Genomic DNA, 27,648 nt, shown 5'->3' on the forward strand with positions numbered 1-27,648 from the left:
TACACTTGGCTGGATTATAATGAGAAAATAGGTACTTAACTTTTTTAGATCGTTTTAAATGCCGTAGGATAATGACAATTAATTAATTAATGAAGTACACATTCCGTTACAATAACGTATTATTAAGTTACTGGAACTACGAATACCAGAAATTCACGAATACTTACAAATGTCAACAGTAAAAGCAGAAATAAAATCCACTAACGACAAGTACAAAGATAGACTCAGAAATCATCCGAATCATCTGGCTGTCCAGTTAACGATACCACAGGCGATTCGACGCTTGAAAAGACGGCAAATTCTTGATTGAAAGCCACATATGACATACATATATATGGAGCTTCTCCCGCTGGGGAAGGTGGCTTCTAACCGCCAAATCTACCTACAACTCCTCTGCTCATAGTCTATCGACTGATCGCACGAGATCAATAGAACCAAAAAAAAAAAAAAAGTTACTGGAACGTGAACTGTCGTATTGCTCAGCACGTACTAATATTTTGACGACATTTTTACGCAGTAAAAATATCTTCCTTTAGAGTTAGAATCTTCGATTTCTTAGTTCGTCTTAGTTTCGGTTACCAACTTATGTCAGCTTTAATGGCTCTTTATCATCCTAATACCTGCACAGAATACATATGTACATACCGGTAAAAACGTACCGGTAAATAGGTAAATTACCTATCAACCTATGACGCCGCGTAATAACTGGCAGGGCTATGCATAGAGTAAACTTGTGACCAAGTTCGAACACTATCATTTAACATCAGTTAAGATATCATTGGTTAAAAAATCATTTTGTAGTTTAAGTATAGCAGCGACTCGGAACTCGGATTAGACAAGCGTGGTCAATAAATAGAAACACCGCGATTGACAAAGTGATGTCAAAAACAGCTGTACATAAAATAACAAAAAATGACGGTACATAAATCGTTGAACTTATTAAAACCGAGCGATCGATGAATTTTAATGAAAATAAAAAAAAAAAAACAAAAAAAAAAATCACGACCTATTAAAAATAATCGTGGGTAGTATAAAGTAGATTAATAGCTGAGTCAAAGATAGCTAAATAATTATTCGGACGACTGCAGTACCAGCGTCGTGTGAACCCACTGTTTATGAGACATGATAGAACAACTAACAAGAAGATAAAATAACCTCCGTGCTTGTGTAAAAGCTAATGTAAATACATAAAATTTATTATGACTTCCTTTTAATTCACTTCAAGTTTTAATATTCATTACTAACATTAAAATTGCTAACCTTCATAGACTATTAATATAGCTGGTTAGATTTTTATGTAACTTTCCTTTATTAGGTATGTTAGTTGAATTCGCTTTTTTTCGTTATGATGATTGCAGTTATCTATTTTTATTTTTTATATTTTATGACGATATAATGTCGATTTAAAAAGCAAGTTAGGAGCTTACACGACGAGACAAAACAAGGAGCTTAAGCTCTATAGCTTTATATCTGTTAAATAATTCAGAGAGGTGTAACTTAACATAAACCAAGATGAAATAATAGAACCTAATTCCGTTACCTATCATCAACATCATTAACAACCCATATTCAGCTCACTAATGAGCACGAGTCTCAGAATTAGTAGGGTTAGGCCTTAGTCCTCCACGCTGGCCCAATGCTGATTGGCAGACTTTACACACGTAGAGAGTTAAAAAAAAATATCAGGTATGCAGGTTTCCTCACTATGTTTTTCCTTCACCGTTCGAGACAATTGCTATTTAATTTCTTATAATGCATACTCGTAACTCAAAAGTTAGAGGTGCATACCCGGACCGGATTCGAACCTACGCCCTCCAAATAGAGGTCACATGGCTATCACGTCTCTTATTTTAGGATAGGATCTATAGGATAGCTCTTTCGACATATCCCATATTTTCGACATAGGATATTACGATATATGATATTGCAAAATTAACAGTAATGTGAAAAGCTGTGCTTTGTCCCTCGACTTGGCGGAAAGCACTACCGTGTCCCCTGATTTAGAGTAAGAGCGGCCCAACAAACAATGTACAAAATGTACGAATTACGTACTAATTACAAGAATAGCTTCAAGCTAATAAAATTAATGTACTTACAAATGTAATTACGATAGGTAATAGATTATTAACAACCAATGGACGTCTACTGTTGGACATAGGCCTCTTGCATGGACTTCTAACAGAGTTCCCAACTTAGGGGTTTCCCTTCCAGATTTAGGGGGCAAATAAGTGAAATGGGATTTTTTAGGGGTCTGAAATTTTTAGGGGTATTTTTTGACTCTTTAATATTTTTAAATTGATGATAATTTTAATATTTTTCTTTCTTGACCTAGCGACTTATAACGACATATAAAAGGTTATTCTACAACCACTCTGAGGCTGGCGGCAATTTTCATCGAATAAAAAAAATTGTTAAATTTATTCATTGCCCACATGTATGATTTAAAAAAATCTGAATCTTCATATAAAGACGTAATATTTTGTCTGTATTAAATATAGACTTTTGAAACATATTACCGTATATTATTTCTAAATTATTATGAATTTATATTTTTTAGGGGGACAACTCAATAATTAAGGCGATTTTAGGGGTTTTTGACACAAACTTTAGGGATAAATATTTTGGAGAGTTGGTAACACTGACTTCCAAACAAAACGGTCTCGAGCCGCGAGCATCCAGCTGCTTCCTGCAGACCCGCTTGATGTCCTCGGTCCACCTAGTGATGACGTAGATAATGCACTTAATTTATATTGTATAGACTACAGATCTTTACACTGAAGTAGACAATTGTAAATTCCAGTAGAAAGAATGTAAAGTATGTAACAAAGTTTTCCATTTGATTTGAACCTCCAATTACGCAAGGTCCAGCTCTGCCTTTACTCCACTTAGCTCCTTGGCCCCGGCAATGTGGGATGCGCTATAAGCGTATGGTATTATCTGTTATCTACCCAGACATCTAGACAGGGCAATAATAAGCCAGACTTCATAAAACAACGATATCTTTGCCAACGATCATGTTTCACCTCGTAAGTCATGTACAATTTACGTAGGTTCCATTTCGCTCGCTGTGTTTATTCTTAAGTCCAAGCAAATTATAAATTCTGTGTATCTAGAAAAGAGAACCTTACCGAAAACCGACTAGAAAAAGAGAGATTATTGCGAGGCTGGCTAACTCTTTCAGAATATATAAAGTTCTTTCTAAGTTTTATCAAAATTGTAATAAATTTCCATTTTTTCCTGATAATTTTAGAGGAATATACAATTTTAATAAAATTTACGAACGCCGTGAATCATCAAGATCGTGAGGTAACCTGCATAGCTTAGAATTTCCATAATTCTCTGTGTGAAGTCTGCCAATGCGCATTAAGCCAGCGTAATAAATTAACTAAGCTCTCTGAGAGGAGACTTGTGCTCAAAAGTGAACCTAACATCGGTTGTCAATAACTAAGGTAGTGATAAAAAGTTATTCTGGCAAAGAGAAACTCTTCATGGAAAGTTTTTCTCGTATTGGCGTGGTGTTGGTACCAGTTTGCATTTCTTATAAAGTATCTAAATATAACTGCATGGGAACTGCCTCACAGCGCAGCCGTCACGAGCGTTCATGCAATATTCAGGAGACGAAAATAAAAATAGTCAACAAATAAACAGATCGACGGATAGCCTTCATCATTATTAAATAAATAATCTTCAATACATACATACATACATAAATAAGTAAATAAAAATGCAGTGTCTGTCATTTTGTCCGGGCTAACGTTTTCAATGACTGGACCGATTTTAATAGGACTTTCACTAGAAGATAGAGGAGGTTATTAACGTCATAGAGAGTACATTTTATTTTGTGAAACTTCGATCCTTTATAGTTATTGTAGTTACCCAAATCGATCTCAGTTTACTTTTACACCGTGTGTTAAAGTTAAGACATAAAAGTAAATATCCTACCTAAAAAAACAATGCTTTTTTGCTTTTAAAAAATATAAAATTACAGTGTTTTTGTCAATAAAGTTTCACTCTTACCTTTAATACCCTACCTTTTGTATCATCATTATCAACCTATATTCAGCTCACTGTTGAGCACGAGTCTCCTCTCAAAATGAGAGGGGTTAAGCCAATAGTCCACCACGCTGCCCTTATGTGGATTGGCAGACTTCACACACGTAGAAAATTAAGAGAATTCTCACGTATGTATGTGACTATTGTATACAGATGCTAAATACATTGCATTGATAAAATCTGCATTCGCAAGAAATAAACATATCTTTGCAGTTTATCAAGACTAATATCGCCGATAAAAATAAGAATTCATCACATTCGAATCGACATACGCCGAACATGCCGAAGCGATTCCAAATTCTGCAAGCCAGTGCCAAAACACTATACGAACATGGATTTATTTTTGTAGTAGCTAGATGTGGCAAGCAATATGACAAAACGTTCGCCGCTTATACTATGGATCAAGCGGCTCTATGCTACCAAAGACAATTAATCAATTGTATAGTATTTTATAGACTAGAGTTTGATGTTATTTAATGATGAACTATTGTCTACATAATTATTCTTAAGATAATGCCTTGAAGCCCCGAAGTTCGTAAAGGCGAGGAAAATAATAATGTTAGTCGACTATAACGTAGCATCAAACTATTCTGATTGAAATCCAAGGCAGACGCAACCGTCTGAAAGTAGCCTGTGTGTTAATCCATGCTATAATGTATCTCAATACCAAATTTCAGCTAATTCGGTTAAATAGTCGAGGCGTGAAAGAGTAACAAATATTCATATCATTAAAATCATCAGTTCTCGCAAATATCGGGAAACCATGGATTTTTTCGGGATAAAAAGTAGCCAATGTATTCATCCAGAGTAAAATCCATTTCCATTCCAAATTTTAGCCAAATCGCTTCAGTAGTAGCGGCGTTAAAGAGTAACAAACATCCAAACATCCATACAAACTTTTGCGTTTATAATATTAGTAGGATTACCTTTGATGCTAAAACTCAAGATATCCCAATTCGATTCTTTGAAATAACGTTCTGATTTTAAGATACGTTTTTTTACAAGTTAGCCGTTAATAACTGATGGGAAGTTGTTAGGAGGAGGATGAAAATCCACATAACTTTCGGTTTTTACACGACATTGTACCGGAACTCTAAATCGCTTGGCGGTACGTCTTTGCCGGTAGGAAGGTAACTACGGCTGAAGCCTCCAGCCAGACTTGAACCAATTTACTTTTTTTTGAAAAACCTCCAACGGCCCAGCGAACAACCTCCGTCTTGTAAATTCTCCGCGCATACCACTGCGCCACGAAGGCTGTCATATGTATTTATTTATATAATGAATACCTACATGCGATATCTAGCAGCTCTTAAATCCGCGTCGACAAGTCTGTAGCAAGCAAATGTAACGATAAGTACTCATGTCACGAGCCCAGCCTATCCTACCCGGTACTGATAAACGATGTATTGGAACGTAGCGAGCTATTTGACGGCTACCTCTGCGGAGACTTGGCACTAGGTAGCGTCGAGAAAAATATACGTGCACCTGACTACACTACCAAAGCTTTTATGAAAGTTTTAAATTGGCATTGTTTTTTTACAAACTTTCGCTTGATATGTCTACCCTAAAAGCTTAAAAGCTGTCTACCCCACACATTAAATCAAAATAATTTATTTTACACAGTAAATTTTTTTAACAATAATTGAGCCAGTGGATTCCCATTAATATTGTAAAATAAAATGTACTAATAGTAATAACTAGAAATAATATGACTCTTTGGTAAAAGTAGGTACTTACTTGCGTATGTATGACGATGAAGCAATAACATGGTTCCATGAAACTTATTTTATTATTTCTGAGTTATTCACAATTGGCTTCATGGAATGGTTTCATTTGCAAGGAAGGGTACTAAGAACTCTTAATCTAAACAAAATAAACTAACTCGTCGAATTTAGGTTAATTTGTCTTGCACAAACAATGCAATATTATAAATATCACCATCTTAAGACAGCAACGATTAAGTTTGTATTTGCAATATCCAATAGTTAACAAATAGTACATGCTCTCTGTGCATACATACCATGTGCCATACAAATTAACTCCATCATTACTCCATCATCACCCGATGAACTAGTTCGTTTTCTTTCTCGAAGCTTCTTGCTGCGGTGTTTCTAAACAGTTATAATATGGGGTTATTTAAGTTAAACAAATCTCCCATAAGCTAACAAAGTATAAGAAGAGCATCTAATGATAACAAAAATGGCAGTTTACTTACAAAATAAAGAAAAATTACCCTCAACTAATTATGCTAAGGAAAGACGACCGGCAAAGTATTAACACTGCCTCTAGTGCTGGCATCATCATCATCATCATCATTATCAACCCATATTCGGTTCACTGTTGAGCTCGAATCTCTTCTCAGAATGAGAGGGGTAAGGCCAATAGTCCACCACGCTGATCCAATGCGGATTGGTAGACTTCACACAGGCAGAGAATTAAGAAAATTTTCCGGTGTGCAAGATTCCTCACGATGTTTTTCCTTCACCGTTTGAGACACGTGATATTTAATTCCCAACCAACCCACACCTCCGGAATCGGAGGCAGAGGTCATTTCCACTAGACTATTGTTCAGTGCTGGCATAGACGGTGGTAATCACTTAATATCATATGACCCACCTGCCACGTGCTGGCTAATTAGTTAAGTTATATATAAAAATCCACTATTCATGTTAAGGAAACGGCCTAGCGATACTAATAAATTCAATGATGTACTAAATACAACTACGTAAAGGAATTCCAATAACCAACGAGTATCGCTACACTTGGATCTCGCCATACAAGTTCATTACAATTTCATAAATATGTAAACTTGTAAGCGTTCTGCATAATACGTCTTCTAAAGGCTAATGATCTTAGTGCATAGCAGACAATATTTTGTCGAACAAAGTATTATATTCTCTAAGACGACGCTCGTCGTTGATTTCACTGTTGAAACGTGTGACAATTGACACATAAACACAGAAATCTTGAAAGCCAAGTGGATGTACAAATACGCAGTTGATATTCGTTGTATTGGTAGACCTAGATTTTTTTAGATCATAATTAAGCTCTTGACTTCAATCTTATGTCAGCAGTTCTAGAGTCCAGGTATTTGGCCTGTTAGGCAGTATTTTATTGTTTTTACAAAGTGCGTAGTGCGTGGTTACACTTGACTCTCAATGTAATAAAAGGTTGTTTAAAGGTTGTGTAAAACACTGATATACCTAAGAAGCTTTAAACAGTCTTATTTTAACATCTTCGCCCGTTCCCGTCCCTGACCTCCGCCATAAAATATGTTTTGTTTATCGTTGGATGAACGATGAAGCGCGTTTGAGAATATGTCCTCGGGTCTACGTAGGCGTCCCTGTTTGATGTAGATAGTCGATAGTGTCAGTAACACAATCTGTAGACCTAAGGGCCAAAACACATACCAAGACATAGAAACGCAATACTGGCAACGTCGTACGAGTAAAAAAGATAAAGCCATGAAACTTTATATTTAAGCACTTGATAAGACATAATTAAACATTTTTTCTCGCGTTTTTGAAATTTCGACCTGTGAGGGGATGAAATAGGGGTTGAAAGTTTATATCGATTTTCACGCGCACGAAGTCGCAGGCGTCCGCTAGTAACATATAAAAATAATTGAGAAATCATTACAGAGTAGAGATTTAGGTAAATCAAATAAGATTCATCATCTTACGAGTTATGCTACAAACTACATTTAACTTTACTGTTGTTAAGAAAACGGTTTAACGATAAACAGAAAAACTGAAAGATATTTCTACGCAGATTTTACGCCGTAAAAATCATATCAAACAAATGCGATTTTTAACAACTTTACGTCGTGATACGATCGCGAAGTGCCACGATACGGTGTTTTGTCCCTAACTAGTTTTGAGAGGAAAGCTAGAACTTATCGCTTACATCTTTCGATTTGCGATAGCAAATTATTTGGTCATTCTTCGGATGCCATACTGTTAGCATCCACGCAATAATAATTTTGTACCCTGATTACATCTGCCTATTTGATACGGCATAGCGGGTTTGAAAAGCTTTGCCGTTTGTAATTTTAGTTTGTTTGTAATTGGGTAAAAATCTGTAATTGATTTTTATGAAATTAATTTTTAGAAAGCCTCGTCTAAACTTTCAAGGAATCAAGATGTCTCAATGATCAGTTTTTTACTCCCTATTCGATCATATGAGACTATACATCATCTATGGTCGATACACCTTGTCACCTTGTTTGCCCCTTCTGTGCCTTAGCCCATTGATGTTAATCTGTAAATATTTTTGTATAAATTGACAGCCTGACTCTCAAACTCATATATCTATCTCTTCAACACGGTATTATTCGAAACATTCTAAAGATTTAATAAAACATCGTTCCAGAGTTGCTTCTACAGGCTACTGTAGACCTTGCATGGGACATATCTCATGTAGAGAAATCTCTTACGTTGCGATAGCTTGCGAAATGTTTACATGGCTCAGTCGAAACACCGTGGGGTTTTAGTCGGTTGAAGTTCGACATAACCTTCTTGTCTTCCCGTGGCGAGAAGGTATCCATATTTCCCCATGTTAAAAAAATCCCATCTCTTTCGCCCTAATTACAACGCAATGAAAGACATAACTATATTTCCGGTTGCATGTCGTTGGTTCCATGTAAGGCCTATGTAAACGCGGCGTAAACATCGCGTTTTCGAGAAACACTAGAGATTCACGATAAAGATCTATGAAATACAAACAAGCCTATCTCTAAACAGTATACAGCTTTGTCTCCCTTACATACACAACAAGCTTTTTAAGGTTAAATCCACACTCGCGTCGGTCAACGCATAATTTGTAGACACGTGTTAAGTGCCTGTCGAACTATTCGCATTAGCGGGGGGTCGATGCACCTTGTCACCTTGTCCCTTCGGTTCCTTAGAGCCGTTAGTGACCCACTGGGAGATGATAATTAAACGCCGAGATGGCGGAAAGCCAATAGCCGCGACATGGGAACAAGTTTCATATTTATTTCATAACTAACTTATGCCATGCAGTTCGCCCGAGTCGTGTGAAACTCAGCACCTAGCTATTATACAACCTGCCTATTATAAAAATTGTAACGGGACTGTACATGAGAAGTATTTTAAAAAAATCATTGGTTTTAATTGTCAAAGAGGTGCTGAATGAAAAACTTGGTTCTTGTTGAATTTTTTCTTCGTTTTTCACGGTAGCTAAAAAATCAACTTAAAATTTCAGTTACATTTTTTTTAATAAATTTAACAATAAATTGCCAATAATCAATTTTACCAATATTTTTCAAGGATCATTTAGACATTTTATGACATGTGTCTATAATTACGAATACTAAGTACGTATACGAAGCCTATCTCTAAACCAGCGTTAACTTGACTCAAGCTGCCCCTGTAGCCAAGTGGCAAGTCGATTCTCTTTCGACGATCGCTAACGCTATAAAAACTAGAAAAATGTATGGGAATGACGTTCGTTATCGATAGGTCACGTGATCAAGATCTATCATCCCCATACATTTTTCTAGTTTTCGAAGCGTGCCACTTGGGTACAGGGGCTGGGCATTAAACCTACTGCTATATAACAAATACATAAAACCCTTGTCCAACTGCGCTGAAGGTTTTATGTATTTGGGGTCATCAATTTTACGTTTGGACCTCAAACGATTACTGTGCCTATCCTATTCTATCCACTCCCTAGGTATCTGTTTATTCCAAGTAGGTACTTGGCTCTATTTACATTAGCGACACTCGTTTCCTGCTCAATATATAATGCATTATAATGATTCCACCGTTACCTGTGCTTATCTGAAATTCTAAAGCAGCCTTATTTAGAAAAAGCTCTGGCAGCTTTAGCTAATAGTGTTAATTTTTTTGCAAAAGAAATAAGTGTTAATTGGCATCAACATTGAGTTCTGCATAAATTACAGCCTTTTACGGTTGTGCATAATGAAAATGTGATAATCGTATTAGTGTGCTCTTTTTTGTTACAACCATTATCAATGAATTTAATCTTTGCTTATTTTTTTTTCTTTTATTATTTAAACGGACCACGGGGAACTGCTATAACTGCTTTTTTTATTCTTTACAAGTTAGCCCTTGACTACAATCTCACCTGATGGTAAGTGATGATGCACTCTAAGATGGAAGCGGGCTAACTTGTTCGGAGGTGGATGAAAATCCACACTCCTTTAAAAAGTTGTTTTTCTACTGCAAAGTAAGTTTTTTTTCCAAAAACGTGGGAATTTTTGAGGACAATCATCATCATCATTATCAATTCGCCTCACTGCTGAGCTCGAGTCTCCTCTCTGAATGAGAGGGGTTAGGCCAATAGTCCACTAAGTTGGCCCAATGCGGATTGGCAGACTTCACACACGCAGAGAATTTAGAAAATTCTCTGGTATGCAGGTTTCCTCACGATGTTCTCCTTCACCGTTTGAAACACGTGATATTTAAGCTTAAAATGCATACAACTGAAAAGTTGGAGGTGCATGCCCCGGACAGGATTTGAACCCACACCCTCCGGAACCGGAGGCAGAGGTCCACTGGGCAATCACGGACTCAAGGACAATCAACATACTTAAAAACCGTAAAATTTCGGCTATCAATTATTATTTATTTCGTTATTCCAATAGGCCTTAATGTAAGCTCTATCACCCTGTAGACTGTAAAGTACATAGGTACAGAACAAATGCACAACTGCGCTGAAGGGGTCATCAATTTTACGTTCAGACCTCAAACGATTACTGCCCCCTAGCCAAGTGGCACGTCGAGTCTCTTTCTACGATCGCTAACGCTTCGAAAAATAAAAAAATGTATAGGAATGACATTTGCTAGGGTAAAGTAGTAAGTAGATGTGGATTGTAGCTTATAGATACTCATACGTAAAGAAATACCGGTAAATGGCATAAAGCCTATACTTGAGATTAAAACCACATCAGCTCGTATGCAACTCAGTGCTCTATAATCTGGTGCAGGAATTGAGCAGTGCCTACTAATTACTGGACGAGTGGGGACTGCAAATTGCGTGATGACGCTCTATTTATGCGTTACCAACTTTGTCCGTGGCTTTACTTGCATTGATAGTGTTTTGTCAATGAATTGTTGGTTTGTAGGTAGAGGTTTTAAGGAAACTACTGTCATTTGCTTTTGTTTTCTAGTAGGTTAGATAGTGTACCTAATATTGTTAACATTAGTTATGTTTAAAATATACCTTTATGGTAACATAAACCTTGGCTGAGTTTGTTGTGGGCTCTTCTCGGACCAAAGCGCATTTGGGACCCTCGTAACTTTAATTTTAAGTATTAACATTATTATAAATAAATTTTGAATTGAAATATGTGAAAAACATTTCCACTTAAGCATACATTTAAACCTAAGAGTTACCTCAATCTCAAGTTTACCTACTTACACGTACACATGGACGTGTGGATGATTCACAAAGGTGACTCCTTAGTAGAGTCGCACAACGACAGTGTAAAATACACTGAAGTCTTCGTCGTCGTCTCTCTTCTGAGGGTAATGTGAGAAAGAGTTATGAAACTCTTTAAACTACTTAATTATTATTTTCTGAAAATACAGCTAGCTAATTAACTAACCTTGACGTATATCAGTTGTCTTAAACGAGATTGAGATTGTAACAAATTTCATCAGTTGCCTACTGGCAACCCTTCGTGGATACAGTAGGTAGACGACATTTGTCAGTTGATTTGGTGTTTATTTTAATAGGTTGTTATTAAATACCAAATTAGTGAATAGGCCAGCAGGGAATCAGATAAACTGTTGCTATAGCTAGTTTCAAAGCTAGGTATACAATTTATTATGTAGAACACCTGTACGATAATAAAACGAATAGGTAAAATCATCATCATCATATCAGCCGATGGACGTCCACTGCAGGACATAGGCCTTTTGTAGGGACTTCCGAACATCACGATACTGAGCCACCTGCATCCAGCGAATCCCTGCGACTCGCTTGATGTCGTCCGTCCACCTGGTGGGGGGGTTGGCCTACACTGCGCTTACTAGTGCGGGGTCGCCATTCCAGCACTTTGGGTAAATTAATATAAGTAATTCATTAAAACTTCACTAAGTTAAACTGAAAAGATTATGTTGATTTTGGTTTCGATGGGTATTTCGTAGTCCAGGGAAGATTTAAACGGTGAGAAAATATGCAAAAACGGTAGTGCTTGGTTAGGGGAGGATAGTAGGCATAGGGCTGGATATAGGGTAGTGGTAACTGCATATGTAAGCCAAAGCGAAGCTTATAACGCTAATTTTTAAATAAAAAGTACAGCTTTAAAAGCAACTAAGTTATAAAGATCTTATCAATCTGTCGGAACTGAAATCGATCTAATGAACAGACAAGCAATCTTTATCTTATCCCGGAGTTATGTGCAGAGAACAGGTGTAGTTCCAGCCACGTATCGACTCTCGGCTGACAACTTGACTCATGACTTGACTAGACAAGATTTCACGTCAGATATAGGTAACTATTTTAAGCCCTTTGCGTTAAAGTATTTCGATTTCATTTCTTCCGGTTTCGAAATAGTTACTTGTACTTATTAGCAATTCTAGCTCCGCATTTCTTTTGTTTTTACCCAATGATAATTTTATACTAAAGATAAGTTACCTCCTTTCAAAATCACCGCAAAAAGTAATCCGAATTTAGCGCACCACTGAGCGCACACAGCAAAATTTTGTCTTTAATTCCATTATAAAATGTAAATATTGTTTTTACACATCCTGAACACACAACTCGACATTGTAGACGATATTTAGGTATTATTTGTTTAAATAATGTACGTTTTTTAATAAGCGACTAAATTAAATTAAGTCAATTTTCCACATTTGTCCGCCGCTATAGAGTGCCATATCTCTAGTATAAAATATCATTGTTTTCAGCGTATTACATAAAATATGTACCTAACTCCGAAGTTTATCGAGCAATGGAATTAAAATTGTTTTATTTATGGTCCAGCTGATAAATAAGACCTCTTGCCTCTACCTTCTTAACTTAATTATAATGCAAGGCAACCAAAGAACACGAAAAGGTATCAAAATACAAGGGGAGGAGTGTTGAGTCAACTATTATTTTTCCGATAGTCGTTTCAGTGAATGGTATTATAGCGAAAAGCCTCGACCAACACCATACGAAGCCTTCGCTTGACTGATTCCTCACTCTGGAGCCCTCATTACCGGTTGCCTGGACATTCAAACGGGACAGATGGATTTTTTTATAACTATTTCATCATCATCATTAACAACCCATATTCGGCTCACTGTTGAGCACAAGCCAGAATGAGAGGGCTTAAGCTAATAGTCCACCACGTTGGCCTAATTTTGGTAGACTTCATACAAGAATATAATTTAGAAAATTCTCAGACACGTGATATTTAAATAGCATGCCCATGACCGGGCCGGACCAGACCCACGCCCACTGAATCGAAGGCAGAGGTTATAGTCACTGGGCTATCACGGCTCTTCTTTAAAAACATATTTAATAGACTTAAATGTATGAGCAAAAAAGGTTCTATTAATAACCAGCGGACGCCCGCGACTTCGTTCGCCCTTAGACCTCCTTAACCCGGCCCTATCGCAAAGTCCGTTCTTCGTAGGTACTACTGACCATAAACTACCTCCCTGACAAATTACATCTTTGTATCCTCCCTGATAAATTTCATCATCAGTTTTCAAGATTACGTGATGAATGACTTTTCGCATTTATATATTACGATTTCAAATTACAATTAGGTATCTTGAACAGTTTAATCTGGTATTTTATTCCTCCACATCAGCAGCTCTTAATAGATACGTAGCACACAATCTTCGCTATTCGTATAGAAGTGCGATACAATCAACATATTTCGCATGTTAAACTATCATTAATGAATACCAAACATTTGATTACCAAAAAAAATTCACCGACACTCAATAAATACCAGACTTGGAATGATTTAATTAGGTTTATTAGGCACATCGCTACGTTTTTGCGATTACTTTTTGTTATTGATACAATCAACGACGAAGATTGTAAAGTTTTAATGAGTAGCATCAATAATTGACACCTGTATTTGTTAATCTGCTGAATTTGATGATCGGCCATCTTGATCCATATCAAGAAATTCTAGGTTCGAGTCTCGGTCGGATCAACGATTAGTGGGATTTTGTTTTAAGAAATTCTTGAATTAATCAGTTAGCACCCAGCGGCTCCCTGCAACTCGCTTGATATCTCCGACCTACCTAATGGGGGATCGACCTAGTGGATTACTATTTACCTTTTAAGATTTATGTATCTGCTATAAAGAAGGAGGCCTGGCCTAGTAGAGGGTCGTTAAAATAAGCTGTTAATGATGAAGCAAGCTCGTATATTTAAATCAAATCTTAGAAGCTAAAGCTGCCTTTAAGTACTTTCCATATATTTTCTGTGCTTTAAGCATGGAACTTTGAAATTTTGCACGCCGCTCAGCTACATGAAAGCAATTGAGAAATGTCACCTACCTACTGTATGATATCCACCAGTAGGCACCGGGTGACATTCGTTATGTCTACGTCATACGTCTACTACTACTACCATATGTCAAAGATAGTGAATTAACCTGCAAGTCTGGAAAAATATGAATTGAGATATCATTTATCAACCACGATTGTCATGGGGGTTTTCTTCAACGGTTAGTTGGTTAATATTTACCATAGATTTTCATAATTTAGAAAGTGAGTGAATGTGAATTTACTTCTTCCTGTCAGTGTCATGTACAGGTACATCGATTCTGTCATGAGTAAAATGATGATGTCAAAATATCTTACTCGCCATCTAGAGGATATCCGCACCTGACATTTTAAAATCGATTACAAGCAATTTGACATGATCGTTCAGCGCCTCTCAATTAAAGTAAACGGATGTGGAGAGTGAGACAAGATTTATCACATGTAAGTGCTCACCTTATAATGAAAAACGTGCCCCATAAATTATTTAAAAATTAACAAGTATGAAAGTGATCATGAAAGTGAAACTCTCTTGAATTCCCCGCACTCATTAAGTTGTACGAATAAGTATGCTTGTTATCTTATGTATCCTGATCTCGGAGATATAATTTTGAGTAATTGAAGCTTGTGTTTGTGAGTTAGATGTGTAGGGTAATCTCTGGATCTACTGAACCATTTTATATAGGTATTTCTTTCATTTAATAGAACGTCGTGGTATTTGGGAGTGGCTTTAATCGATCTCCGTATTCTAACAGGAATTGGAATTACGCTTGCTACTACTTGATACTGCGAGGCGTCGTCTAGTTAATTATAAATTTTAATGTGAGATGGTTATGTTCACAATTTTGACTTCACACATTGCTAAAGTTCGCTTGAATGTCCACTGGTTATGATACTTACTTCAATGACTTCTTAGTGATTTATTTGACGGCCAATTGGACAGCAAGGATGCATGGGCTAAGGGCGCGAAAATGCTACACAGTATTATGGGACGACGCGTGAGACGCTAGAAAGCTAATAGCGAAGCGTAACAGACTACCTGCTTCCTGAAGTAACGCACGTATACTGCGGTACCAGAAAGACTAGGAGATGAAATGAAAAAAAAAATTGGCACAACGGGCTGTGAAGTTACCTTCTGCATCTAAGGCCGTAGGTTGGATTGCAATAACTGCAAAATAATTTATATGATGAACATGTTTTGTCGTGTCTTATTTATGCATATTCATTATTCATTGTAGTGTCCATGATACAAGCAACGCTTATTTAAGGGGTGGATGGCGTTGTGGAGATATATTTTCATAATCTATTATTTATTTTGGCGTTTTTGGTAACTTCGTAACTTTGGTAAAGTGTAATATTCCCAAACTAAGTCGCAACCACCAGTTGGTACTCATCAAGTAGGTAACTGAAAATCCGCGAACTACGGATATTTATGTATCTACGTATATATAAACCAACTCAAGAGCGGCAATGTTACTTGATGTGAACTGTAACAATTATAATAAACTAGCGGACCCGGTCAAGCTTCGCTTTGACTAATGTACGCTTTTTCCCTAACCTTCCCTACTCCCATCCTGCCCCTACCCTACCGCAACCCTACCTCTACCCTACGCCTACCCTACCTCTATCCTACCCCTGCCATACCTGTACATTACCTTTGTGCAACGATTTTTAGCTTCCTATCTTGAAAACTGCGAAAAGTCCCAAATAAAATTTCACTCCCTCTTTTAAAGGCGGATTTACAAAAAAAAATGATGCACATTTCGTTGGTCACAAACAGTCTACATACCAATTATTAGCTTTCTACCTTGGAAATTGCGGATTGCTCCATACAAACTTCCACCTCCATTTTAGGAAAGTGGGGGATCAGAAAAAGACAAAAAGTAGCCTATATCACTCTCCATCCTTTCCTATCTCCACTTAAAAAATCACGTCAATTCGTCGCTCCGTTTTGCCGTAAAAGACGTAAAAACAAACAGACACACACACTTTCACATTTATAATATTTAAAAATAGTATGGATGATACATCGATAGAAGTTCTACGTATTGAGAGTCCATGCGTGCCGGCGTCTTCGCGTGATGTCTCCTAAAACGAAATTCGTGTTCCTAACTCATGTTTTTGTGCAAAGAAATCTATTCATACTTATTATACGCATATCATACGATATTGTGCACAGTGTAATTGTAACTATTATAACGTTTATAAATTAGATTAATTAATTTTTACAAAATCATCTCTTCATTCATCATTTTTAATGAATGCCAATCTAAAACCAATGCGGTTGGCGGGCTTAGTGATATTTGTAAGCAAGCTTATTTAATACTAGCGGACGCCTGCGATTTTGTCCGCCCTTAGACCTCTTTAATCCAGCCCTTACTTACAATAGTATAGAAAAAAAAATACAACCGATTTTAAAACCTAAAGACGTACCCACTAAACTAAAACTTCTTCTTGTTGTTTCCGCCCGCGTCACCACATGCTTCCACGGAAGACGAGCGCTGCGCTGGTGCATCCATCACTAGCGTAGCACATGCTGAGTGGAGACCATTTTGGTACCACACACATCATTTTTTTTTTTGGATTTAATTTAATCATTAGTTTAATATCTTTAAATTATTAGTTTACTATATTTTTAAAATTTCTGTCTTTTGTTTTAGGTATTTGTTGTCTTTTGTGTATTATGTGTGTGTGTGTCCAAATAAAATAATTTTCTTTTCTTTCTTTCTTTTCTAAAAAGTGAAAAATAACATCATAATATTATTAAGTTCTACCTGCTGATCAGTTATTAAATTCCATCGTATAAAATTACCTACATCACAATAATAATGCAATTAATCCAATTTGTATGACCGTGGTTACAGTATTGATCAAATCGATGACCAGCCGATGTATCAATTAGCTCTAATTAATTATTATTATCGCTCATTAGTCGCCGGATACGCTTGAGTAGCGTTTGCTCAGCAAACAGTGTTTAGCATGCGTTTGTTTATTTAAATTCATCGTTTAGTGATGTTTCATTGAATTTGCTCACATATTTTGTTTGCATGATGATAATGAATTTAAAATTAAAACAAATTTTAAAAAACCCCCGAATGTCATGAAATTATTAATTAACTGTCGATCAAGTCACCAATGTTCTTTTTTTTGCGTTTTCATCTGTGCGTGAGTATATTTGCCGACATTCTTAATTATTATTATTATTAATATATGGTTATTCTTCCCCACTTTAATCCCCCAGAACTTATAAACGGCTTAACCGATTTTCATCAAACATGTCTAAAACACTCTCACATAAATCACCTTTCATACAAAACAATAAATTGAAATCGCTTCATCCGTTCAGGAGCTATGTCACTGACAGACTGACAAACAGACAAACTTATATCACCCCTTTTTGCGAATAAACAATTTGTTAAGATTTATCATCATCACCAAAAAACGCAGTTTTAGTTTGCTCCCTGTAACCCTCTAGATACCATCGGTACACCTAGTTGACGTATATTATTATTAACTTACTAGCAGACGCCCGCGACTTCGTCCACCCTTAGACCTCTTTAATCCAGCCCTTACAGTAGTATCGCTGTAAAAATAGAGTAACTTCTCCGTTTTCCCAACATTTCTCTTCACTGCTCTGCTCCTATTGATCGTATCGTTATGAAAAGTATACTATAACCTGCCTAGGAGTATGAAGAGTTTCGTTAAAATCCGTCGAATAGTTTTTGTTTCTACATATAACGAACTAAGGAGCTTAAATTGGAATTTTTGGTAGTTGGATTTTTTCAATTTAATCGTTTGGAAATACCATCTCATTTCAATAATAATCCAATTTTACTCAACCGCCCATACACAATAATAAAGTATGATTAGTTTAGTTGTCCAAATTACATTTGCTTACATTCTACGTGAGCCCTATGAGTAGGCGTCTATACATTGACCGCATGCCCTCGACTTCGGGTCAGAGGCGCGGTCAATGCACCGCACTTGCATATTGTCGCCAGCTTTCCGAAAACACGGGCTACTTGGCCGCCATTTTGCTTTTGGGCATAGACACTAGACCATACAGAAAAATAAATATATACAACTACATAGAACACCTTGTCAAAGTAATGAAAGGTTACTTTCTTACTTTTAAAAAAATATTAAAAAATTAGTACTAAAATAGAAGGTACTTGGTCTATTATTTTGTCATTACAAATAAACTATTATTAAATATACTAGGTAAATATAGGTACGTCCTAACTGTTTTTTTTTTATTTTTTTTAATTATTACTAGTTAACCCTTGACTACAATCTCACCTGATAGTAAATGATGATGCAATCTAAGATGGAAGCGGGCTAACTTGTCAGAAGTAGGATAAAATACTACTCTTTTCGGTTTCTACACGACCGGAACGCTAAATCGCTTGGCGGTACGTCTTTGCCGGTAGGGTGGTAACTAGCCACGGCCGAAGCCTCCCAGCAGCCAGACCTGGACCAATTAAGAAAACCTCAATCGGCCCAGCCGGGGATCGAATCCAGGGCCTCTTGTAAATCTACCGCGCATACCACTGCGCCACGGAGGCCGTCAAAAAGAAGTGATTAGAGATCAATGCACAAGAAAGGCAAATTACTATCTCGTTTCTCGTTATCTCCACACTTATATCACTATCAATTAATTTTTAATATCATTAAGCAAACTAAAACCCTTTTTAAGACGTTGAAAAGTTACCACTTACCACGCACGTACTTACGAGTATATATAAATGGTTTTATCGAAAAGGTAAATTAAAGTTTGCATTATCGCAATAAAACCATGGTAAGAAGATACTTTTATAGCTTCATTTATTGCGGCTAATAAGGCGATGTTTTTTTCCTATTTAACTTTCACGGTGGTCAACCCTCCTACAGATTCATAATTTTTGTATTATTTTTTTTTATATATACCCCTAACGACAAGCTATGAATTACTAAGAGGTCATGGATTTCATATCCGGACTATTACTGAACAATCATAATAGCTTCAATAGGGGCTGGCCTCATCATCGTGAGGTCGTGGTTCAACCCCCGCCCATTGGACTATTGTCGTCATCATCATATCAGTCGATGGACTACTGCAGGACATAGGCTACTGCAGGACATAGGCCTTTTGTAAGGACTTTCAAATATCAAAATATCACGATCCTAAGCCGCCTAAATCCAGCGAAACCCTGCGACTGACTTGATGTCTCCAGTTCACCTGTGGTGGGTCGACCAACACTGAGCTTTCTAGTGCGGGGTAACCATTCCATTATTGTTGTATCCACTGACTCCTAACACAGTATTTTCCGACTGATTGGAACATATAAATGTAGTATGGAGATGAACAGGAATATCCTACTAATATTATAAACGCGAAAGTTTGTATGGATGTTTGTCACTCTATAACGCCGCTACTACTGAAGCGATTTGGCTGAAATTTGGAATGGAAATAGATTTTACTCTAGATTAACACATAGGCTATTTTCATTCCGGAAAGATCCATGGTTCCTGCGGGATTTGTAAATAACTGAATTCCACGCGCGTGCACCGGCTAGTTGGTCATATTTAAAAGATGTGGTATGACTACCTACTTTAAAAAGAAAACACAATTTTTGCGACTAACGCGAGAGGATAAGGAACAGTTAAATTCTAATCCTAATTAAACGTCATTAATAAAATGCAGTTAGATAGATCTAAATCTTAATTGGTAATAATGACATCTAGACATAGGATATCTAAGTAGGATTCAGTAGCAAACAAGTGGTTTTTTATAACCGCAACTCCGGTCAACGGTCCTACGAAAGCAGGTTCTTAATTTACAATTCCTGAGTAGCGTTTAAGTTTTATTCTCGCCATGGTTTGTCGTTAATACGCTGCCGTGAAGATTAGACGCTTTCTTATTACGACTTATATAGTCAAAATACAGATTTATGCTAAAATTGTTACAAAACCAAAAAAAAAGGAAGACTGGCTGGTGGAAGGCTTCGGCCGTGGCTAGTTACCACCCTACCGACAAAGTACCGCCAAGCGATTTAGCGTTCGGTACGATGTCGTGTAGAAACCGAAAGGGGTGCGGATTTTCATGCTTCTTCTAACAAGTTAGCCCGCTTCCATCTTAGACTGCATCATTACTTACCACCAGGTGTGATTGTAGTCAAGGGCTAACTTGTAAAGAAAAAAAAAAAAAAAAAACTAGGAAAAGTAGAGTTCGCTTTTATTCTACAGCAATAACAATTATTTGACTGGAGAAGGTTTTTAATTGAACTCCAAACTTTAGCAACCAATATAGATATGTCTACAGTTATAGTAAAAAGCTTAGAGATTCTTTAAAGAGTCTGATATTCTGTTAATATAACGTAAAAGTTTTGGTAAGGCGTATATAACCTATCCGTTTTTACAATTTGATTACCAGCTTAGTATGAGTTTTCAACTAAAAATAATTGATTCCCGTATGAACTACTTCCGACCCTACTTGCTTGATATCGTCAGTAGTAATAAGTGCAGTGTCTTCTCAACATCTATTTATTTTAATTAGGTATGTCGAGCTTTTTCTTTTAAATGGCTACTTATAATAACTACGGTTATTTATGGAAAAAAGTACTTACATATCTGTATGCAAAGTAAATCCTCCAATGTAAACTTGCGTCCAAATGAATAACAAAAGGTTTTTACCATGAAAGAGCACAATAAAACAGGTGAATACGACACTTTAATGGCTTCATTTAATTCAGTAAATTACTGCTTTTTTTACACTTTTTACTGTGCACGTCGCGCCGGTCGTCGTTCCTCAGACCGCAGGTTCTATAATTTCGTATTCTTGACTAGACTTACGTAAATAGCCATGAGGATTTGTGGTATTTTTCCACATTCCACCTTCTTTTGTTGCGAATTAGTTGCTACAGCGGCACAGTAGCGCCTTTGCGATGTCCATTTATTTTGCCGAGCTTAAACGTGACATTAATTTTAAATTGAGATTTTTCTTTACGAATAACTCTAGTTACGTATTTTTTTGTTGGCTTGACCCGGGATTCACGGACCTCCGTGTTCATAGGCGAACTGACTACGGAACCAATGAGACATTTTAGATAAATCATCACCATTAACATTATTATCTGATGGACGACTGCTGCATATAAGTAAGCCTTCTGTAAGGACTTCCAAATAAGGTGGTCTTGAACCGACAAGAGCGGCTTCTTGTTTTTTTTTTATGACGTCAGTTCCCCTAGTAGAGGACGACCCACCCCGCTCTTCGCTTTGCGGTGTGGTGTCGTCAATCCACCATTACATTGAAGAGTCGATAGACGACGGATACCTAATGAACTGTGCCCTGCCCCTTTAACTTTGCGGCTGGTTGAGCATTGTTGATATTTGTGGTTCTAAAGGTCGCCATTCAATTATTCTCACGTTTCTGAAAAGCAAACGGCAGTACTCACGCGGCATACTATACGAGTCATGTACGCAGTGACCAACACACGATCAATTATAGTCGTTGGTGCTAGAGAAACGTGAGAATAATTGACCGTTTGTGGCTAGCATTATGCTCCTAATTTCTAATTCGATCACGCTGAGACACTCCAAAGATTAGATAAGTTGAGATAAGTGTCTACAATACATTTATATAACAACAAGAAAATATTGCACCTGCAAAAAATTTTAATGTTTAAAAAGAAATCTAATTAAACTTTAGGAAATCGTTTACAAATTTAAAATAAGCATTCTCATATACAACTATATAGTTAACTTTGAAATGGATTATAGATTAACAAGGCTCTCTTAATTATAGCGCAGGTGACTAATATGTCAGAATAATTCCCTGGAACGGTGCTTACGTGCAATTGATGTCAGATTAGTCAATACTATTCGCCCTGCAGCCGAGAGCTCTCCATGCATTGAGCGGTGTAAGGCTTTATGCTTAACGGTTATGGCAGGAGAGGCGTGTGAAAATTTATTACGAGTACCTATCATTGTCCTATATAAGTATACTATAAACAAAAATATTTTTTTCACGATTGCGTCAGACGAAGATTAATATGTTTAATCTAAACTTCTGGTTAGATTTTTAGTTCATCAATATTGGGCAAAAATATTGGTCAAAAATATTGGTCAAAAATGTTGGGCAAAAATGTTGGGCAAAAATGAGCACCCGGCTACAAAAGACTAAAATGGTTGGACGGTAAACGGGAGTGGACTGGCCGTGGGCTAGGCTATCTGCATCTAAAATAAGCGGCTAAATATAGCAAAACTTTTCATATATTGACCGAACAAACTACGGTTTGAAAATGGCACATATACCGGCCAAGTGCGTGCCGGGCCACGCGCAGAGTAAGGTTCCGTAGATTAAGTTAGCAGTTTAATCCCCTATGGAATGTACAAAAATACCGATAACCATACCACAATGGGATATACGATGAAAAATTCATCCTCACTTAGCATGTAAGGAAGGAACCCAAAAAAAATTTTTTTTTTAAACTTATTTTTTCCATTTTATAGACGAAATTAATATACATATCCGTACTACATTTTATCTTTCTAGTTTTAAAAAACTCTGAGATATCTTACAGGTAACTATACCTTTTTTTTAACAACGGAATTAATATGCAATTTTTGATTATCATTTAAGTTGGTCGACTATTACTCTATAAATAGCAATTGCTAATCAGCTATTATAGTTTTCCTTGTAATTTCATTATATATCCTACTTTTGTGAAGGTAGGACTACATTGCATTTTTTAACATATTCAGTTAATCACATACCATAATGATATACTAAGTATACGGGAATTAAAACTTTTCAACATGGGAAATAGACGTGAGAACAAAAATTCACCATACTCGTTCCGTATGAGCGGACTACTGATTGTATATACACACATTGTATACATTACAACATTATGTATACACTGCTCTACATGATAATTATTATTTATGGTTGGGAAATTGATAAAAGCGCATGCGTGCAAGTAATAACGGTGTTGGTCGCGTCTAATTATTGCGTCGACGCAATGACGTGCTAAGTAACGCAAATGGGATGCAAGCCAGCCCGGCCCAACCTTAAATAGGCTAATTAAGCGCATTATTAATTAAAATACTCTCTGGTGCAGTTAGGAATGCCTTGCTATATAGGAGCTATAGTCTGGCAAGTGATGACACTCCCATGATATGCGGGCGACGGGGGAAACTGCGCGCGTGTGAAATCGTGCGTGCGGGGAAGTGAGGTGCATCAGTCGTGGGTGTTCATTCATCGCTACTTGCCTCCCGGCCCGCACGGTCCATCGGGAGTGTTACGAAGGAAACCAAGCTATAATGGCATTATTGATTTATTTTTTTAAAGAATATTTTTGCCATAACTTTTAAAATATGACCAATAAGTTTGTAATTGTGACAGACATCGCCCGGGAATGGAATATTGTCGTGTTGTTTTTTTTTTATTCTTTACAAGTTAGCCCTACAATCTCACCTGATGGTAAGTGATGATGCAATCTAAGATGGAAGCGGGCTAACTTGTTAGGAGGAGGATGAAAATCCACACCCCTTTCGGTTTCTACACGACATCATACCGGAACGCTAAATCGTTTAGCTTAGGTTGGTAACTAGCCACGGCCGAAGCCTCCCACCAGCCAAGCATGATTTCTGTAACCAAGCAGCATAGCCTGAACACATGGCGGTAATTTGTAGAATCTGCGCTATCTATATATTACACTAGCTGACGCCGCGCAGTTTTACCCGCGTGGTTCCCGTTCCCGTAGGAATACGGGGATAACATATAGCCTATAGCCTTCCTTGATAAATGGACTATCTAACACTGATAGAATTTTTCCAATCGGACCAGGAGTTCCTGAGATTAGCGCGTTCAATCAAACAAACAAACAAACTCTTCAGCTTTATAATATTAGTATAGATTACATACAGTTAAAGTAATAAAGCAGTACATCTAAAGTATATACATAGCCCATCCATTTTAAATTTCGATCAAAAATCATCTACCTTATGGCACGCCATTTAAAAAACAGTGGATACAAATAAAACGCAAAGCTACATCTAGTCTCTGGGAAAACTTTGAACAGTTCAAACATGTAAATAGATGCGTTCTCAAAAGGCTTTCATCTTAAAACAGGAACAATGGGCTTCGTTTGACACCACACACAGAATATTAAACTTTAGCGTTTATGCAATACGGATTATATTCGTGCAGCAAAGCAGATGTATGTCCATATATTGAGTGCTGTCTGTTCAAGTTGTTTGTCTACCTCGGAGGCAGAGAAGACAAACAGGCGGCGATGTCGTGTCCCCATTGCAATGTGTTGTGTCTTCGGCGCAATTAGCATACTCTATGAAGTTATGGTGCTAAAGCTTGTGATACAACGAGCTTTGATATGAAATCTCTTTGAAGCATTTGAGAAAGCTTTGCAAATTTTGATTTGCTAGTTAACGTGAGGTTCTCGATTTATTTCGTAACTCTTTTTAACCTACCCTATAATAAAATATAAAAAACCTCATAAAAATATAAGTAAAATATAAATATTTTTTTATTAATAGATACGAGAAAAAGACATTTTGTCGACCAATAGCAGCGTAATGAAAAATATAGCTCATTTTATTGTGATAAGACTTTTTTTAATAATATTTGTCATATCTTTTTAAATATGACCAATATTCCCATTCCTGTATTAGGAGTGGGTACGACAATAGACCTACGGGGCGGGATCGAACCACAACCCCTCGGTGATGAGTCCGATCGCTCTTACCGTTGAGATATTGAGACGAAAGAGAAATCTTTTTTGCACGAGATAAATTGTGTTGTTGTCCGTTAGGTCTACTATGGTTTATAATAATAAATTGATGGAAGTAATTGAAATACAGATACTCAGACAATACAGTAATTTTTTCGCAGTCATTTTGTGTGATATGTGCTCCGTGTGCCTCGATCTTTAATGAATGGCCCGCGGCATTCCGCTCCTAAAGCGTTTGAGTTTGTCAAAACATAAACTGAGCATAACTCCGTAATTGAAACTCGCATGCATATGCAAAATACGCATGCATTGAGATGCATGAGTACTTAGCATGTGCATAATATGACTTCTAATCTTCGACTTACCGACAAACAAACTGTCTAATTTGCATTTTGCACCATTGATTTTAGTCGAAATAAATCTTTACTAGATCCTACAATCTCGTCAATCTTTGTCTAAGACAAAGATTGTAGAGATTGTAGAGAGGGTAATCTCTGGTTCTATCTTAATCTAAACTGATTTTGAAAATTCTTTTACCAATCAAAGCCACGTTATTTGTGAGTGTCATGGGCTATATTTTATCCCCGTATTCTCACTTGAACGGGAACTACGCAGGTAAAACCGCGAGCGTAGGCTAGTTGATAAAAAAGTTACATAGTTAGGAAATAAATTGATAATTCTATCACTGGCATCCCGAGAAATTATCATTAAAAAACAAGTTATTGCTTTTTTTATTACACAGGGACATTAAACATGGGATGCTAATTTTAAACTTGCCACAAGTATGTCCCAGCGACGTGGGTAGAAATAGAATAATTGCTTAAGTAGAGCAAATTAAGTGTAAAAACTTAATTACCTGTCTCACTTTTCTCAGATTGTTGCAAAAAAATCAACTATTTTCCTACGCATCCGATGTATGTAGTTGGAATTATTACGTATTTTAATCTAGGCATTCTAGATTGCATGTTTTAGATTAAAAAGATTAACCACTTGAAAAAAATACATGAGGCACTCGAAGACTGCCGCGGTAAAGCTATTGTATAGCATTTTTTATCAACCTAAGCAATTATAATTATTTATTTATTTCATTTATGTAGTATTTTTTTTTCTTTAAGAAAGAATAAAAAAAAATATGTCTACGTTGTGCTGGACTTGAACTCTGATTTAATAAGCTTTGCCTCTAAGTTTTACCCCACTTGTTCAGTTGAGTAGATATGACAACGTCGAAATGTGTTAACTTGACGCACGGCTTGGGTGTTAGGTTTATTTTCGTTACGGAATTTCCTGATTCGGTCACCGCGCTCAAAGCCCGCGATAAAAGCTATGCAATAGCTTAATATATTATAAGTATAAAATTGGATGATTCCAGCGTAGCTTGGGTTAATTTGGGGTTCTATGACTTGGTTCCACCAATCAAGGTGTATGATGTATATGGGTATACTTAGTATATAGTTTTGGCTACGTCTATTTACTAACTTTTTAGCATCAGAGATAGTTTAGTACAATGTCACATTATACGGATTTAAAACGAAACTCTAACATTATAGAGCATAGGCCTCTCTCAATTTGGGATACAGTATCATCATCATCATATCAGCCGATGGACGTCCACTGCAGGACATAGGCCTTTTTAAGGAACTTCCAAACATAACGATACTGAGCCACCTGCATCCAGCGAATCCCTGCGACTCGCTTGATGTCGTCAGTCCACCTGGTGGGGGGTCGACCAACACTGTCTTACTAGTGCGGGGTCGTCATTCCAGTACTTTGGGACCCCAACGTCCATCGGCTCTTCGAACTATGTGCCCCGCCCCTTGCCACTTCAGCTTCGCAACTATAGGCTACAGTATACTTCATCATAATCATTATCATCATCATCATAATTATCGACTATCAACTTCATTATCAACACCATTGTCGGCTGTGCCTCTGTACATTCGACTACCATGTGCTGCGCCAAATAGCCTTAGGAGCCTAATGCTCTAACTAACTAACTAATGACAAGCAGGAGTTGGTCAACGCAGTTTAACTACTAAACCAATGAGCCAGTTGGACTAAATTGTCACTTACTATCAAATGAGCTAACAGTCACTGACTAATAGAATAAAGAAGCTTTTCCATCCATCTTACTTAATTATAGAAGTGCATGGAACAAGTTCTCAATCAGGTTTATATTGATAACATGTTGATGTTGGTATCTGATGGTAAACAGTGCGCCGTATAATCGTACACGGAAGACGGAGTGCGCTAATCAAGAACTGGAACATTACAACCCTGAACGTACTTTATTATTATCCCTTTACAGCTGACGTACTATATTATATATATACTTACGTATACAGGGTGCTCGAGAATATTTCGATTAACTCTAGGGTTATATTCTTTAT

At 36.9% G+C, this 27,648-nt stretch overlaps 1 protein-coding gene across 1 annotated transcript in view; it reads left to right on the top strand.

Annotated features, from left to right (window-relative positions):
* Positions 1 to 27,648, top strand: part of LOC112046508 (uncharacterized) — a 59,987-nt gene that overhangs the window by 28,469 nt on the left and 3,870 nt on the right. The window lies entirely within an intron of this gene.

The sequence above is a fragment of the Bicyclus anynana genome, chromosome 11 (genome assembly GCF_947172395.1).
Source record: "Bicyclus anynana chromosome 11, ilBicAnyn1.1, whole genome shotgun sequence".
NCBI lineage: Eukaryota > Metazoa > Arthropoda > Insecta > Lepidoptera > Nymphalidae > Bicyclus > Bicyclus anynana.